Source organism: Mercenaria mercenaria, unplaced genomic scaffold (genome assembly GCF_021730395.1).
Source record: "Mercenaria mercenaria strain notata unplaced genomic scaffold, MADL_Memer_1 contig_4415, whole genome shotgun sequence".
Taxonomy (NCBI): domain Eukaryota; kingdom Metazoa; phylum Mollusca; class Bivalvia; order Venerida; family Veneridae; genus Mercenaria; species Mercenaria mercenaria.
This window is the reverse complement of record NW_026462642.1, coordinates 14,616-27,968: the sequence shown is the minus strand read 5'-3', so window position 1 is coordinate 27,968 and position 13,353 is coordinate 14,616. Positions and strand designations below refer to the sequence as shown.

Genomic DNA, 13,353 nt, shown 5'->3' with positions numbered 1-13,353 from the left:
GAAAAATCGAGACCACTTTTCTGTGGTACAGCATGCATGTTACATCCAATTTTTATACGCCCGTTTGAAAAACGGGACGTATTATGGGAACGCCCCTGGTGGGCGGGCGGGCGGGCGGGCGGCGTCCACAGACCTTGTCCGGAGCATATCTTCTACATGCATGAAGGGATTTTGATGAAACTTGGGACAGTTGTTCACCATCATGAGACAGAGTGTCTTGCGCAAGAACCAGGTCCCTAGGTCTAAGGTCAAGGTCACACTTGGAGGTCAAAGGTCAAATTCAAGAATGACTTTGTCCGGAGCCTATCTTCTTCATGCATAGAGGGATTTTGATGAAAGTTGGCACAATTGTTCATCATCATGAGAAGGAGTGTCATGCGCAAGAACCAGGTCCCTAGGTCTAAGGTCAAGGTCACACTTAGAGGTCAAAGGATACAAGAATGAAAACTTGTCCGAGCATTTCTTCTTCATGCATAGAGGGATTTTGATATAACTTGGCACAAATGTTCACCACCATGAGGCGGAGTGTCATGCGCAAGAACCAGGTCTCTAGGTCTAAGGTCAAGGTCACACTTAGAGGTCAAAGGATACAAGAATGAAAACCTTGTCCGGAGCATTTCTTCTTCATGCATAGAGGGATTTTGATATAACTTGGCACAAATGTTCACCACCACAAGACGTAGTGTCATGCGCAAGAACCAGGTCCCTAGGTCTAAGGTCAAGGTCACACTTAGAGGCCAAAGGTCAGATACAAGAATGACTTTGTCCGAAGCATTTCTTCTTCATGCATGGAGGGATTTTGATGTAACTTGACACAATTATACACCATCATGAGACGAAGTGTCATGCGCAGTTCCCTTCTTTAGAATTACTTCCCTTTGTTGTTACTATAAATAGCTTATATTGTAACTTTTTCATTACTAGTCGTAGGGAAAAATCGAGACCACTTTTCTGTAGTACAACATGCATGCTACATCCAATTTTGAGGTGTATTTTGACCAGTCTCTACCTGGTAAAGATTTTTGTGTGGACTTACATTTTTTTTTTTTATTTTTTTTTTTTTTTTTTTTTTTTTTTTTTTTTAAGATTAACTTCCCTTAGTTGTTACTATAAATAACTTATATTGTAACTTTTTTATAATTGACCATAGGGAAAAACCAAGACCACTTTCTGTGGTACAACATAGATGTTACTTTCCAATTTTAGGTGTATTTTAAGGTATCTCTACCTGGTAAGGAGTTTTTTTGTGGACTTAGAAAAACAAAACACTTAGTTATTACTAAACAACCACAAAATTAAAATTCCATTTGCAAATACAGGTGCTAGAGTAAAGAAATTTGCTGTGACGTGTGTATATTGTGACATTCTTGCACTCTTGTTAGGTGTATTTTAACCTATCTCTACCTGGTAAAGAGTTTCTTGTGGACTTATATTATATAGATTTTTTTATACGCCCATTTGAAAAACGGGACGTATTATGGGAACGCCCATGGCGGGCGGGCGGGCAGGCGGGCGGCTTCCACAGACTTTGTCCAGAGCATATCTTCTACATGCATGAAGGGATTTTGATGAAACTTGGCACAGTTGTTCATTATCATGAGACGGAGTGTCATGCGCAAAAGCAAAAACCAGGTCCCTAGGTCTAAGGTCAAGGTCACACTTAGAGGTCAAAGGTCAAATTCAAGAATGACTTTGTCCGGAGCATATCTTCTTCATGCATGGAGGGATTTTGATGAAAGTTGGCACAATTGTTCATCATCTTGAGACGGAGTGTCATGCGCAAGAACCAGGTCCCTAGGTCTAAGGTCAAGGTCACACTTAGAGGTCAAAGGATACAAGAAAGAAAACTTTGTCCGGAGCATATCTTCTTCATGCATGGAGGGATTTTTATATAACTGGGCACAAATGTTCACCACCAAGAGGCGGAGTGTCATGCGCAAGAACGAGGTCCCTAGGTGTTAGGTCAAGGTCACACTTGGAGGTCAAAGGATACAAGAATGAAAACCTTGTCCGGAGCATTTCTTCTTCATGCATAGAGGGATTTTGATATAACTTTGCACAAATGTTCACCACCACAAGGCGGAGTGTCATGTGCAAGAACCAGGTCCCTAGGTCAAAGGTCAAGGTCACACTTAGAGGCCAAAGGTCAGATACAAGAATTACTTTGTCCGGAGCATTTCTTCTTCATGCATGGAGGGATTTTGATGTAACTTGGCACAATTATACACCGTCATGAGAGGAAGTGTAATGCACAGTTCCTTTCTTTAGAATTACTTCTCTTTGTTGTTACTATAAATAGCTTATATTGTAACTTCTTCATTACTAGTCGTAGGGAAAAATCGAGACCACTTTTCTGTAGTACAACATGCATGCTACATCCAATTATTAGGTGTATTTTGACCAATCTCTACCTGGTGAAGATTTTTGTGTGGACTTGCATTTTTTTTTTTTTTTTTTTTTTTTTTTTTTTTTTTTTTTTTTTTTAAGATTAACTTCCCTTAGTTGTTACTATAAATAACTTATATTGTAGCTTTTTAGCTCATCTGATTTTTTGAAAAAAAAAATGATGAGTTATTGTCATCACTTGAGCGGTTGTCGGCGTCGGTGTCGGCGTCGGCGTCGGCGTTGCCTTGTTAAGTTTTATGTTTAGGTCAGCTTTTCTCCTAAACTATCAAAGCTATTGCTTTGAAACTTGAAATACTTGTTCACCATCATAAGCTGACCCTGTATAGCAAGAAACATAACTCCATCTTGCTTTTTGCAAGATTTATGGCCCCTTTTGTACTTAGAAAATATCAGATTTCTTGGTTAAGTTTTATGTTTAGGTCAACTTTTCTCCTAAACTATCAAAGCTATTGCTTTGAAACTTGGAATACTTGTTCACCATCATAAGCTGACCCTGTACATCAAGAAACATAACTCCATCTTGCTTTTTGCAAGATTTATTGCCCCTTTTGGACTTAGAAAATCAGTTTTCTTGGTTAAGTTTTATGTTTAGGTCAGCTTTAATCCTAAACTATCAAAGCTATTGCTTTAAAACTTGCAACACTTGTTCACCATCATAAGTTGACCCTGTACAGCAAGAAACATAACTCCGTCCTGCTTTTTGCAAGATTTATGGCCCCTTTTGGACTTAGAAAATATCAGATTTGTTGGTTAAGTTTTATGTTTAGGTCAACTTTTTCTCTTAAACTATCAAAGCTATTGCTTTGAAACTTGCAACACTTGTTCACCATCATAAGCTGACCCTGTACAGCAAGCAACATAACTCCATCCTGCTTTTTGCAATAATTATTGCCCCTTTTGGACTTAGAAAATCATTTTCTTGGTTGAGTATTATGTTTAAGTCAACTTTTCTCATAAACTATCAAAGCTATTGCTTTAAAACTTGCAACAGTTTTTCACCATCATAAGTGGACACTGTACATCAAGAAACATAACTCTATCCTGCTTTTTGCAAGAATGATGGCCCTTTTTAGACTTAGAAAATCATGGGTAGGACAATATTTCTATTACACTAAAAAAAATCAGATGAGCGTCAGCACCCGCAAGGCGGTGCTCTTGTTTATAATTGACCATAGGGAAAAACCAAGACCACTTTTCTGTGGTACAACATAGATGTTACTTTCAAATTTTAGGTGTATTTTAAGGTCTCTCTACCTGGTAAGGAATTTTTTTTGTGGACTTAGGAAAACAAAAGTCTTACAATGATTACTAAACAACCACAAAATTAAAATTCATTTGCAATACAGCAGCTAGAGTAAAGAAATTTGCTGTGACGGGCGTATATTGTGACATTCTGGCACTCTTGTTTTTTTTTAAAGATTAATTTCCCTTTGCTTTTACTATAAATAACTTACATGATAACATTTTTATAATAAAATTCAATATGAAGACAACTGTGGGTTTTTATATATGCACATTTTTATCAGAGTGTGTTGTTATAACATATTGTATATGTAGTACAATATTGTTTATACATCATTGACAGATATCAGTTCATTATGTTATACTGCAGTAGAGAAAATTAGGTGCCTTCCAGTAGGGGACTTTGTATTGCATGGCAATACTTCATTCACTTATTTTACAAAGTTATGCCCATTTTACGACAACTATGGATTTTATTTTATTTGGCATTTATCGTAATAATTATTCCTCCTACAGTCTTGAAAGCATGTGACAGGAAGAGGGACACTCATCTAGTTTATACAAAAATCTTTTCTTTTCTGAAATTATTGATAGATATGATAAATATGCAATATGCTAAAAACATAGCTGCCTTAAAAAGTTTCACATGCAATGGCTTGCACTGTACCTTAATACATCATAAAAAGGATGTTCAGATTATGATACCAGATACCTGATACAATCTGCTTGTTTATTGTACAAGGAAGTATTTAGTTTGGCCAGTCTTAAAAATATCTTTGTTTCCACTGCTACAACCCATTCTTGTTAGGGTTGGTACCAGTAGGTAAGTAGGGAAAATATTTTTTATTTAAAATTAGTTATAAAGTAATATAACTGAACAAATGACGGTATATTTTGACAAATATAATGATTGGTTATATTTTGTCTAGTAAAATATGACAATGCCATTCATGTTAGTCATCTTTCTATAAACTCCAGTGGTGGTAAAAGGCCCTTTATGTTTTAAAATATCTTGCTTAAACTTATTTTACAGATAGTTCTCACCAGAAAGTTTTAAATTTTAGTTATAGCCTAATAGATTGACCACTATAAAACATAATATTTTTTAGTTTATATCATAAAAGCAACATCTCCCTGTAAAAGTTTTTTTTTTTCAAATATTTTCACAGGCCCCTAGCTAATGATTCCAATTCAACAAAGGGAAATGCATTTTAACACAAAATTGTAATTATTAAATAAAATGAAAAATGATCCTACTACATGAATTGAAGACCTTTAGCTTTGGGTATATACTTCTGTCTGTAAATAAAACTGAAAATCACACAAAACATTGTTATCAAACAGACTTTGAACTTCTTATATGCTAATTTTGAAAAAAGCAGATGTATTATGTAATTGCGCATGCATCCATCCATCTGTCATTATTTGTGTTGGTAACATTACTTAATAACCATTAATTTAAAAGGTATTGACTTTAACTTTGGCATATAGGTAGATGGTGATGAGGCAATGTGCAGAGCGATGGAACTGCCTCTGTAGGTCAAAGGTCAGGGTCACAAATTGAGCTTGAAGGTCATAACTGTCCATCATGTTTTTTGTCCGGATCATTTAACTAAATATCCATGCACATTATTGACCTAATTGAAACTTGGCACGTAGGTGGCTGGCAATGAGACGTGCAGAGCACTGGGCTGTAAGTTAAAACTCTAGGTCACAAACTGAACTCGAAAGTTCAAATTTGTCCATCATATTTCAGTGTCAGGAGTATATTTTATTAACCATTCACAGTATTGACTTCAAACTTGGCCTGTAGGTAGGTAATGATGATCAGAGAAAATGAATCTGGTCTGTAGGTTTAAGGTTAAGGTCACAATTTGAGTTTAAAGGCTACCAAATGTTGTTTTTAGTTTGCAGGCATACAGTGTACCGATTTTCCCTGACTTTTTTCAGTATTTGGTGTAAAACATTGTAAACCCAAATTATGGGCAAAATTTGACAATAATGATTTATAGTAGTATATTATTGTACTTACATCTGTTTTTGTCTTAAAACAATTAGAGCCTAGAAATGTTGAACTTAGAAAAAAGAAAAAAAATACTGGAACTTGCAATGAAATATTTTAAGTTGCAGTGCATTTCTTCGGATCAGTCGTGGGAGGGCAGGGGTTTTTTTTACCAGGAGGGGAAGGGGCCCAGGCCTCTGATTTGGGGAAAAAAACAACTCGGTATTTGGGCAAAGGGGAATAAAAAATCTGATGTAAAGTCAATTTTTGGGGAAAACTGCATGATTTTAAAGAATTTTCTGAGGGGAAGGGACCTATAAACGGCCCCTATTATAAAGAAAAAAAAAAACCCTGAAGGGGAAACAAATAATATTTTATTTTAAGCCTTGTATAAATATTAAATAACCTAAATAAGATTTAAAACGAAGGAAATAAATTGTTTTGAGGTTACCCTATCTTGGCTAATAATCAAAAACTTTTAAGGTATTAGATCACTAATAGAGAACCTCCTTTTTGAAGAATATTCAATTCCTACCAGAAACCTACTTTTGCTGCAATTCTTAGGGAGGCGTAGGTTCAAGCCCTACTGGGACCAATTCCCCCCCCCCCCCCCCCCCCCCCCCCCTCCTTATTTTCCTTTTTGGTGGCACCGGTGTTGAAAAGAATACTCAGTTTGAGAAATCTTGTCAGTTCTTAAGACCATCCTAACAACACAACCAAAAATAGTTCCAAGCTTTCCAGGTAAACGATTATCAACACAACGTGCTGAATATGCAAAGCTACAATATATGCCTTTATACCATTTTTAATGTAAATTCGGCGACTAAAATCAATACAAACTGAAGTCAACGTTTTAATTAAAACAACCACGTGTATGAATACAAATATGCAAATTTATGGTCACGTGAATAAACGATGACCTCATATCACCTGAACTGGAGCGATGATATTGATTAGCTATTGCATAGTACTGCCCCAGAGGTCACGTAGCTTATAACGTAGAAAAAGTAGCTTATATATATAGAAACTTAGCCTGGGAATCCAGACTGACAATTCAAAAATGTTTCCTAACCGTAGTGTCACATGTATAACTCCCGAAATTTAAGGCTTTATTTGATAAAGAACAATGACTTCTGCTAGCAATAATCCGCGGCTAAAAATAGAAACGGAATTTCAACGGAAAAGTTTCCAAACATTTCCGGTCCATAGACAATACCAGTTTGTACCTCTGATAGCTTTTCCAGCAAGTTGTAACACTTTCCAAATATGTCAGAACAAACTTAAATGTTCGTCATAGCTATCAAATTGTAAGATATTATATTAATGCAACCCTAGTGATCTAAGAATGTTACTGAATTTTTGACTGCATTGTCTCGTTTTCGTTTCAAGCATGCAAAAATATGACTACATGTTAATTAGGGTATTTATAGAAAATCGATAAATAAAATATGGATTTCCTCTGGCGTTGATACTGCCAATTAATACTAATTAGCGCAAATTTAGTGAGATGATTTATGAACAGGACAGTAATTTATGGATATAACTTGAACATGTACAGTTCATCGTTATATCAAGAACAAAATATACTAAAACATGCTTAGCAATACGAGAGTGAACAAAAATAAAAGAACATTCAGTTAAGATTCATTCGATATTGTTTGCAATGTGAAATGTCGTGAGAATCATGCATGTTTTCTAAATAATAATCCAGCTCACGGATAATCTTCCTTCAGCAAATGTACAATATAAGATACTATATGTATGCATAGATACACGTGTGTGTATAATAAGTCATGACAGACACTGCCCAAAAGCTTTAAAAAGAAATCTTAAAAGCTGAATGATTTGTAGAAAAAGCTTCTATTATTTATTCATAATAAAACATCTTCGATGCAATTTATGTTGTAGTTTTCGTCACAAATAATCAAAAAGGATAAAAACTGTTCGTTAAAGACTGAATCAGTGTATATGTAAACAATGACTGGCAGTGAAAAAGGATTAATTTTGAAACCAAAGCTGAATATTAAAAAAATGCAAAAAAAGTTCTTATGGTTTATATTAACAATTCCTCAGTTGTCGCTTTCTTTGTAATATTTTAAACATTGATTAGCAGCCACCATCAGCGCTTTGAGCGCTTTGATTCTAGTAAGGTTTTACTTCTTTCAAGACTTATTATTGATTTCTTGTACAAAAATGGAAAAAGATGAATCTTGTAAGTGATTTCTTGGTGTTCAAAGTGAATTTACTATTTAAACAGAAGGGGTAGAGTTACACATCTTTAAAAATATTGAGTTACACGCGGTGAAAGTTCTCTATTTTGATTTCACTCTTAGATTATATACTGTGGAAGAAATTTAGGTAGGTTTTATGTCTGCACTAAGGTTATTTTTAAATGGAGTAAGCAAAATTCAAAACAGAAAGCATTTGACCTTATTAGCTAACCTGTCACATAGGGATCGTCCGTCGTCTGTCGTCCGTGCGTGCATAAACTTTTGCTTGTGACCACTCTAGAGGTCACATTTTTTGTGGGATCTTTATGAAAGTTGGTCAGAATGTTCTTCTTGATGATATCTAGGTCAAGTTCGAAACTGGGACACGTGCCGCCAAAAACTAGGTCTGTAGGTCTAAAAATAGAAAAACCTTGTGACCTCTCTAGAGGCCATATATTTCACTAGATCTTCATGAAAGTTGGTCAGAATGTTCACCTTGATGATATCTAGGTCAAGTTCGAAACTGGGTCACGTGCCTTCAAAAACTAGTCAGTAGGTCTAAAAATATAAAAACCTTGTGACCTCTCTAGAGGCCATATAATGCACAAGATCTTCATGAAAATTGGTCAGAACCTTCACCTTGATGATATCTAGGTCAAGTTCGAAACTGGGTCATGTGTCTTCAAAAGCTAGGTAAGTAGATCAAATAATAGAAAAACCTTGTGACCTCTCGAGAGGCCATATTTTTCATGGGATCTGTATAAAAGTTGGTCTGAATGTTTATTTTGGTGATATATAGGTCAAATATGAAACTGGGTCAACTGTGGTCAAAAACTAGGTCAGTAGGTCTAAAATTAGAAAAATCTTTTGACCTCTCTAGAGGCTATATTTTTCAATAGATCTTCATGAAAATTGGTCTGAATGTTCACCTTGATATCTAGGTCAGTTTCGAAACTGGGTCACGTGCCGTCATAAACTAGGCCAGTAGGTATAAAAATAGAAAAACCTTGTGACCTCTCCAGAGGCCATATTTTTCATGAGATCTTCATGAAAATTAGTGAGAATGTTCACCTTGTTCACTATCTAGGTCAAGTTTGAAAGTGGGTCACGTGTCGTCAAAAAGTAGGTCAGTAGGTCAAATAATGAAAAAACCTTGTGACCTCTGTAGAGGTCATATTTCTCATGGGATCTGTATGAAAGTTGATTTGAATGTTTATCTTGATGATATATAGGTCAAGTTTGAAACTGGGTCAACTGGCTAAAAAACTAGGTCAGTAGGTCTTAAAATAGAAAAACCTTGTGACCTCTCAAGAGGCTATACCCTTGAATGGATCTTCATGAAAATTGGTCAGAATGTTCACCTTGATGATATCTAGGTCAAGTTTGAAACTAGGTCACGTGCCGTCAAAAACTAGGTCAGTAGGTCAAATAATAAAGAACCTTGTGACCTCTCTAGAGGCCATACTTTTCATGGGATCTGTATGAAAATTGGTCTGAATGTTCATCTTGATGATATCTAGTTCAAGTTTGAAACTGGGTCAACTGCGGTCAAAAACTAGGTCTAAAATTAGAAAAATCTTTTGACCTCTCTAGGGGCCATATTTTTCAATAGATCTTCATGAAAATTGGTCAGAATTTTTATCTTGATGATATCTAGGTCAAGTTCAAAACTGGGTCATATGAGCTCAAAAACTAGGTCACTGTGTCAAATAATAGAAAAAGCGATGTCATACTCAAAACTGGGTCATGTGGGAACAGGTGAGCGATTCAGGACCATCATGGTCCTCTTGTTTTTTCAATGTTGAAGTATGAATTCTGTCTCATTAAATCCGTTTACTTGAGGCACCATAGAAAAAATGATATTGACATTTTTATTAGCTCACCTGTCACATAGTGACAAGGTGAGCTTTTGTGATCACCCTTCGTCCGTCGTGTGTGCGTCCGTGCGTCAACAATTTCTTGTCTGCACGATAGTGGTTTCATTTATGATTTTATTTTAACCAAACTTACACACAACTTGTATTACCATAAGATCTCGGTTCCTTTCTTGAACTTGCCAGATCCCGTTATGGGTTCCAGAGTTATGGCCCCTGAAAGGGCCAAAATCAGCTATTTTGACCTTGTCTGCACAATAGCAGCTTTATTTATGATTTGATTTTTACCAAACTGGCACACAACTTATATCACCATAAGATCTTGGTTCCTTTCTTGAACTGGCCAGATTCCATTATGGGTTCCAGAGTTATGGCCCCTGAAAGGACCAGAATTAGCTATTTTGCCCTTGTCTGCACAATAGCAGCTTCATTTATGATTTGAATTGAATCAAACTTGCACAAAACTTGTGTTGCCATAAGATTTCAGTTCCTTTGTTGAACCGGCCAGATCCCCTAATGGGTTCCAGAGTTATGGCCCCTGAAAGGGCCAAAATTAGCTATTTTGACCTTGTCTGCACAATAGCAACTTCATTTATGATTGATTTTAACCAAACTTGCACACAACCTGTATCACCACAAGATCTTGGTTCCTTTCTTAAACTGGACAGACTCCGTCATTGGTTCCAGAGTTATGGCCCCTTAAATGTCCAAAATTGGCTATTTTGGCTTTTGCAGCCATATAGAGACTTCATTTATGGTTTTATTTGATTACAAACTTCCAAAATATCTTCAACAACAATAAATCTTGGATTCCATGACAAATCAGATCCATTCGTAGTTTCCAGAGTTATTTTATATCTGATTACCTCCCCTGATTGGAATCAAAATGGATTTATATCAGTAAGTACTTACAGGACTTATTTGAAATTTCATTATTGTCATTAGTTGGACCGAGGCAATCAGGGTAGATAACTATGGACTGATTTTATGTCAAATTACCTCCCTTTATTTTTGAAATTAAAATGGGTATATCTCCGTAACTAATGAAGATACTGATCTGAAATTTCATTTATGTTAACAGATTTATTTGGCAGATCCTTCTTTTGTTAAATTCAATAATTTTCTTTTGAATTACTTCCCTTTTACATTACTATAAATAACCTATTTTTAGTAACTTTTTTATGATTGGCCGTAGGGAAAAACCAAGACCACTTTTCTTTTATACAACATGGATGGTACCTCCTATTTTTAGGTGTATTTTGACATATCTGTACCTTGTAAGAATTTTGTTTTTCTTTTTGGTTAAATTTCTTTCCTTTGTTGTTCATGTCCTTTGGACTTGGATATTTTTTCTGAGGACCTTCTTGTCCTCAAGTGCAATGATAACAGGTGAGCGATATAGGGCCATCATGGCCCTCTTGTTTCGTGTTTTATAATTGTTTACCAATAGTTTGATGTTTCTTTTATTAAAATTAATGGTAAAATGAGTTCTCTGCAAACGTTTTGGATAGTGGCTATCACTTTGAAATTTGTCTCTACTTGAGCTTGAGGAGATACCATAAGTTATACAAAATTTATAAAAAACGGCACGGTAAAAGGTGTTTAAAAATTGCAAAATAGTGCAAAACACGGTTACCTTTCAGAATATACCAAGCAAAGGCCATTTTGTAAACATTACTATTAGTGATCTAATACCTTAAGGCTTTGTTACAAAATGAATTGTGTTATTACATTACTCCTTATATATTAGATGACTGGCCCATAGTGTGTGACTTTGCTGAGCTAAAGTAAAAAAAAAATAGAACAAAGAACTTAAAGAAATTAATATCTAATTCATGCAATAAACACTTTCTGAATGGATCCTGATGTTAGATAATTGATAAAAAACAGTCAGGTGACTTTTCCCCTCATGTGAGTGATAACAGTTGTAAGTAACAAATTTTCTGAAAACCTTCCTTTAAATTTTTTTTTTTTTCGAAAATGAATGTAGATCTACAAGGATGAGTGTTTTTACTTTCATTATCCTGTTTCTTATTTTTAGAAAATTAAATAGGCCTGCAAAGTGCATTATCATTATCCATATCAGCATATCAAAACATACTAATTATCTATCTGTGTAAATGTGCAGCTGTTTTAAACAGATCAGAATATAAGAAGTTAAATTAGTCAAACTGTAGTTATAGATGTGGGAAGAAGTCCATGATGTTCAATATTTAGAGAAGTTTATTGAAAAGTAAGACATACTTACAATTAAGTGTGAATTTTTCTGTATGGAGTATATATTTTTTTATTTAATTGAATCAGCAATAATTTGTCATAGTAAAGTAATATTTCCTGTTGAAAGAATAGTTCTGCATGACATGATGCAGGTTTAAATAGGTTAGTGATCCAGGTCTTTAAATACTGAGCAGACCTATTGCAAGTGCGTTAATTGTATGCCTTACCTACAAGCTTTCTTGTTTTCTGTCGAGGAATAATTTTTTTAAGGTACTTGTAAAGTCTTTTGAAACTTTCCCTTGGATGATTTTTTTTTTTTTATGCCACATAAGCCTTGGGTTTTCATAAAGAATACACCAAACTGTTCATAATAAGTAGAAGATACTGTCACGATTGATGAATACATTTTGTTCTGTACCATAAATACTTTCACTGTCTGTTTTCTATTTCATAGAAAGTATCAGCTTATAATGAAAAGTATTTTGTCATTACTTTTACGATTATTGTGTGTCTAACATATATTTCTCCAGGTACCACAGGATTTTAAAGTATTACAAATCATTATTAAACATAACAAAAAAGTGCAAAAATTGCAAAATGAAAGTGAAAGTAGAGCTGTCAAAATGAAACAGGAGGGCCATGAAGGCCCTGTATCGCACCTGACCTACTGACCTAAAGATCATCAAGATTAACATTCTGACCAAGTTTCATTAAGATATTGCCATAAATGTTGCCTCTAAAGTGTTAACAAGCTTTTCCTTTGATTGACCCTGTGACCTAATTTTTGACCTGACATGACCCAGATTCGAACTTGACCTAAAGATCATTAAGTTTAACATTCTGACTAAGTTTCATGAAGATACAGTCATAAATATAGCCTCTAGTGTTAACAAGCTTTTCATTTGATTTGACCCAGTGACCTAGTTTTTAACTCCATCTGACCCAGATTTGAACTTGACCTATAGATCATCAAGATCAACATTTTGACCAAGTTTCATTAAGATATGGTCATTAATGAGGCCTCTACAGTGTAAACTAGCTTTTCCTTTTATTTGACCTGGTGACCTAGTTTTTGATCCTACATGACCCAGATTCAAACTGGACCTTGAGATCATCAAGATTGACTAAGTTTCATGAAGATACATTCATAAATATGGCCTCTACAGTGTTAACAAGCTTTTCCTTTGATTTGATCTAGTGACCTAGTTTTTGACCCCAGATGACCCATTATCAAACTCTTCCAAGAGTTTATTAAGGGTAACATTCTGACCAAGTTTCATTAAGATTGGGCCAAATATGTGACCTCTAGAGTGTTAACAAGCTTTTCCTTTGATTTAACCTGGTGACCTAGTTTTTGACCCCAGATGACCCGATATCGAAATCTTCCAAGATTTTATTGAGG

General features: G+C 35.1%; 1 protein-coding gene across 1 annotated transcript in view; it reads left to right on the top strand.

Annotated features, from left to right (window-relative positions):
* LOC128553871 (calponin homology domain-containing protein DDB_G0272472-like) overlaps positions 1 to 13,353 on the top strand; it is a 37,908-nt gene that overhangs the window by 17,468 nt on the left and 7,087 nt on the right. The gene's annotated exons all lie outside the window — the stretch shown is intronic.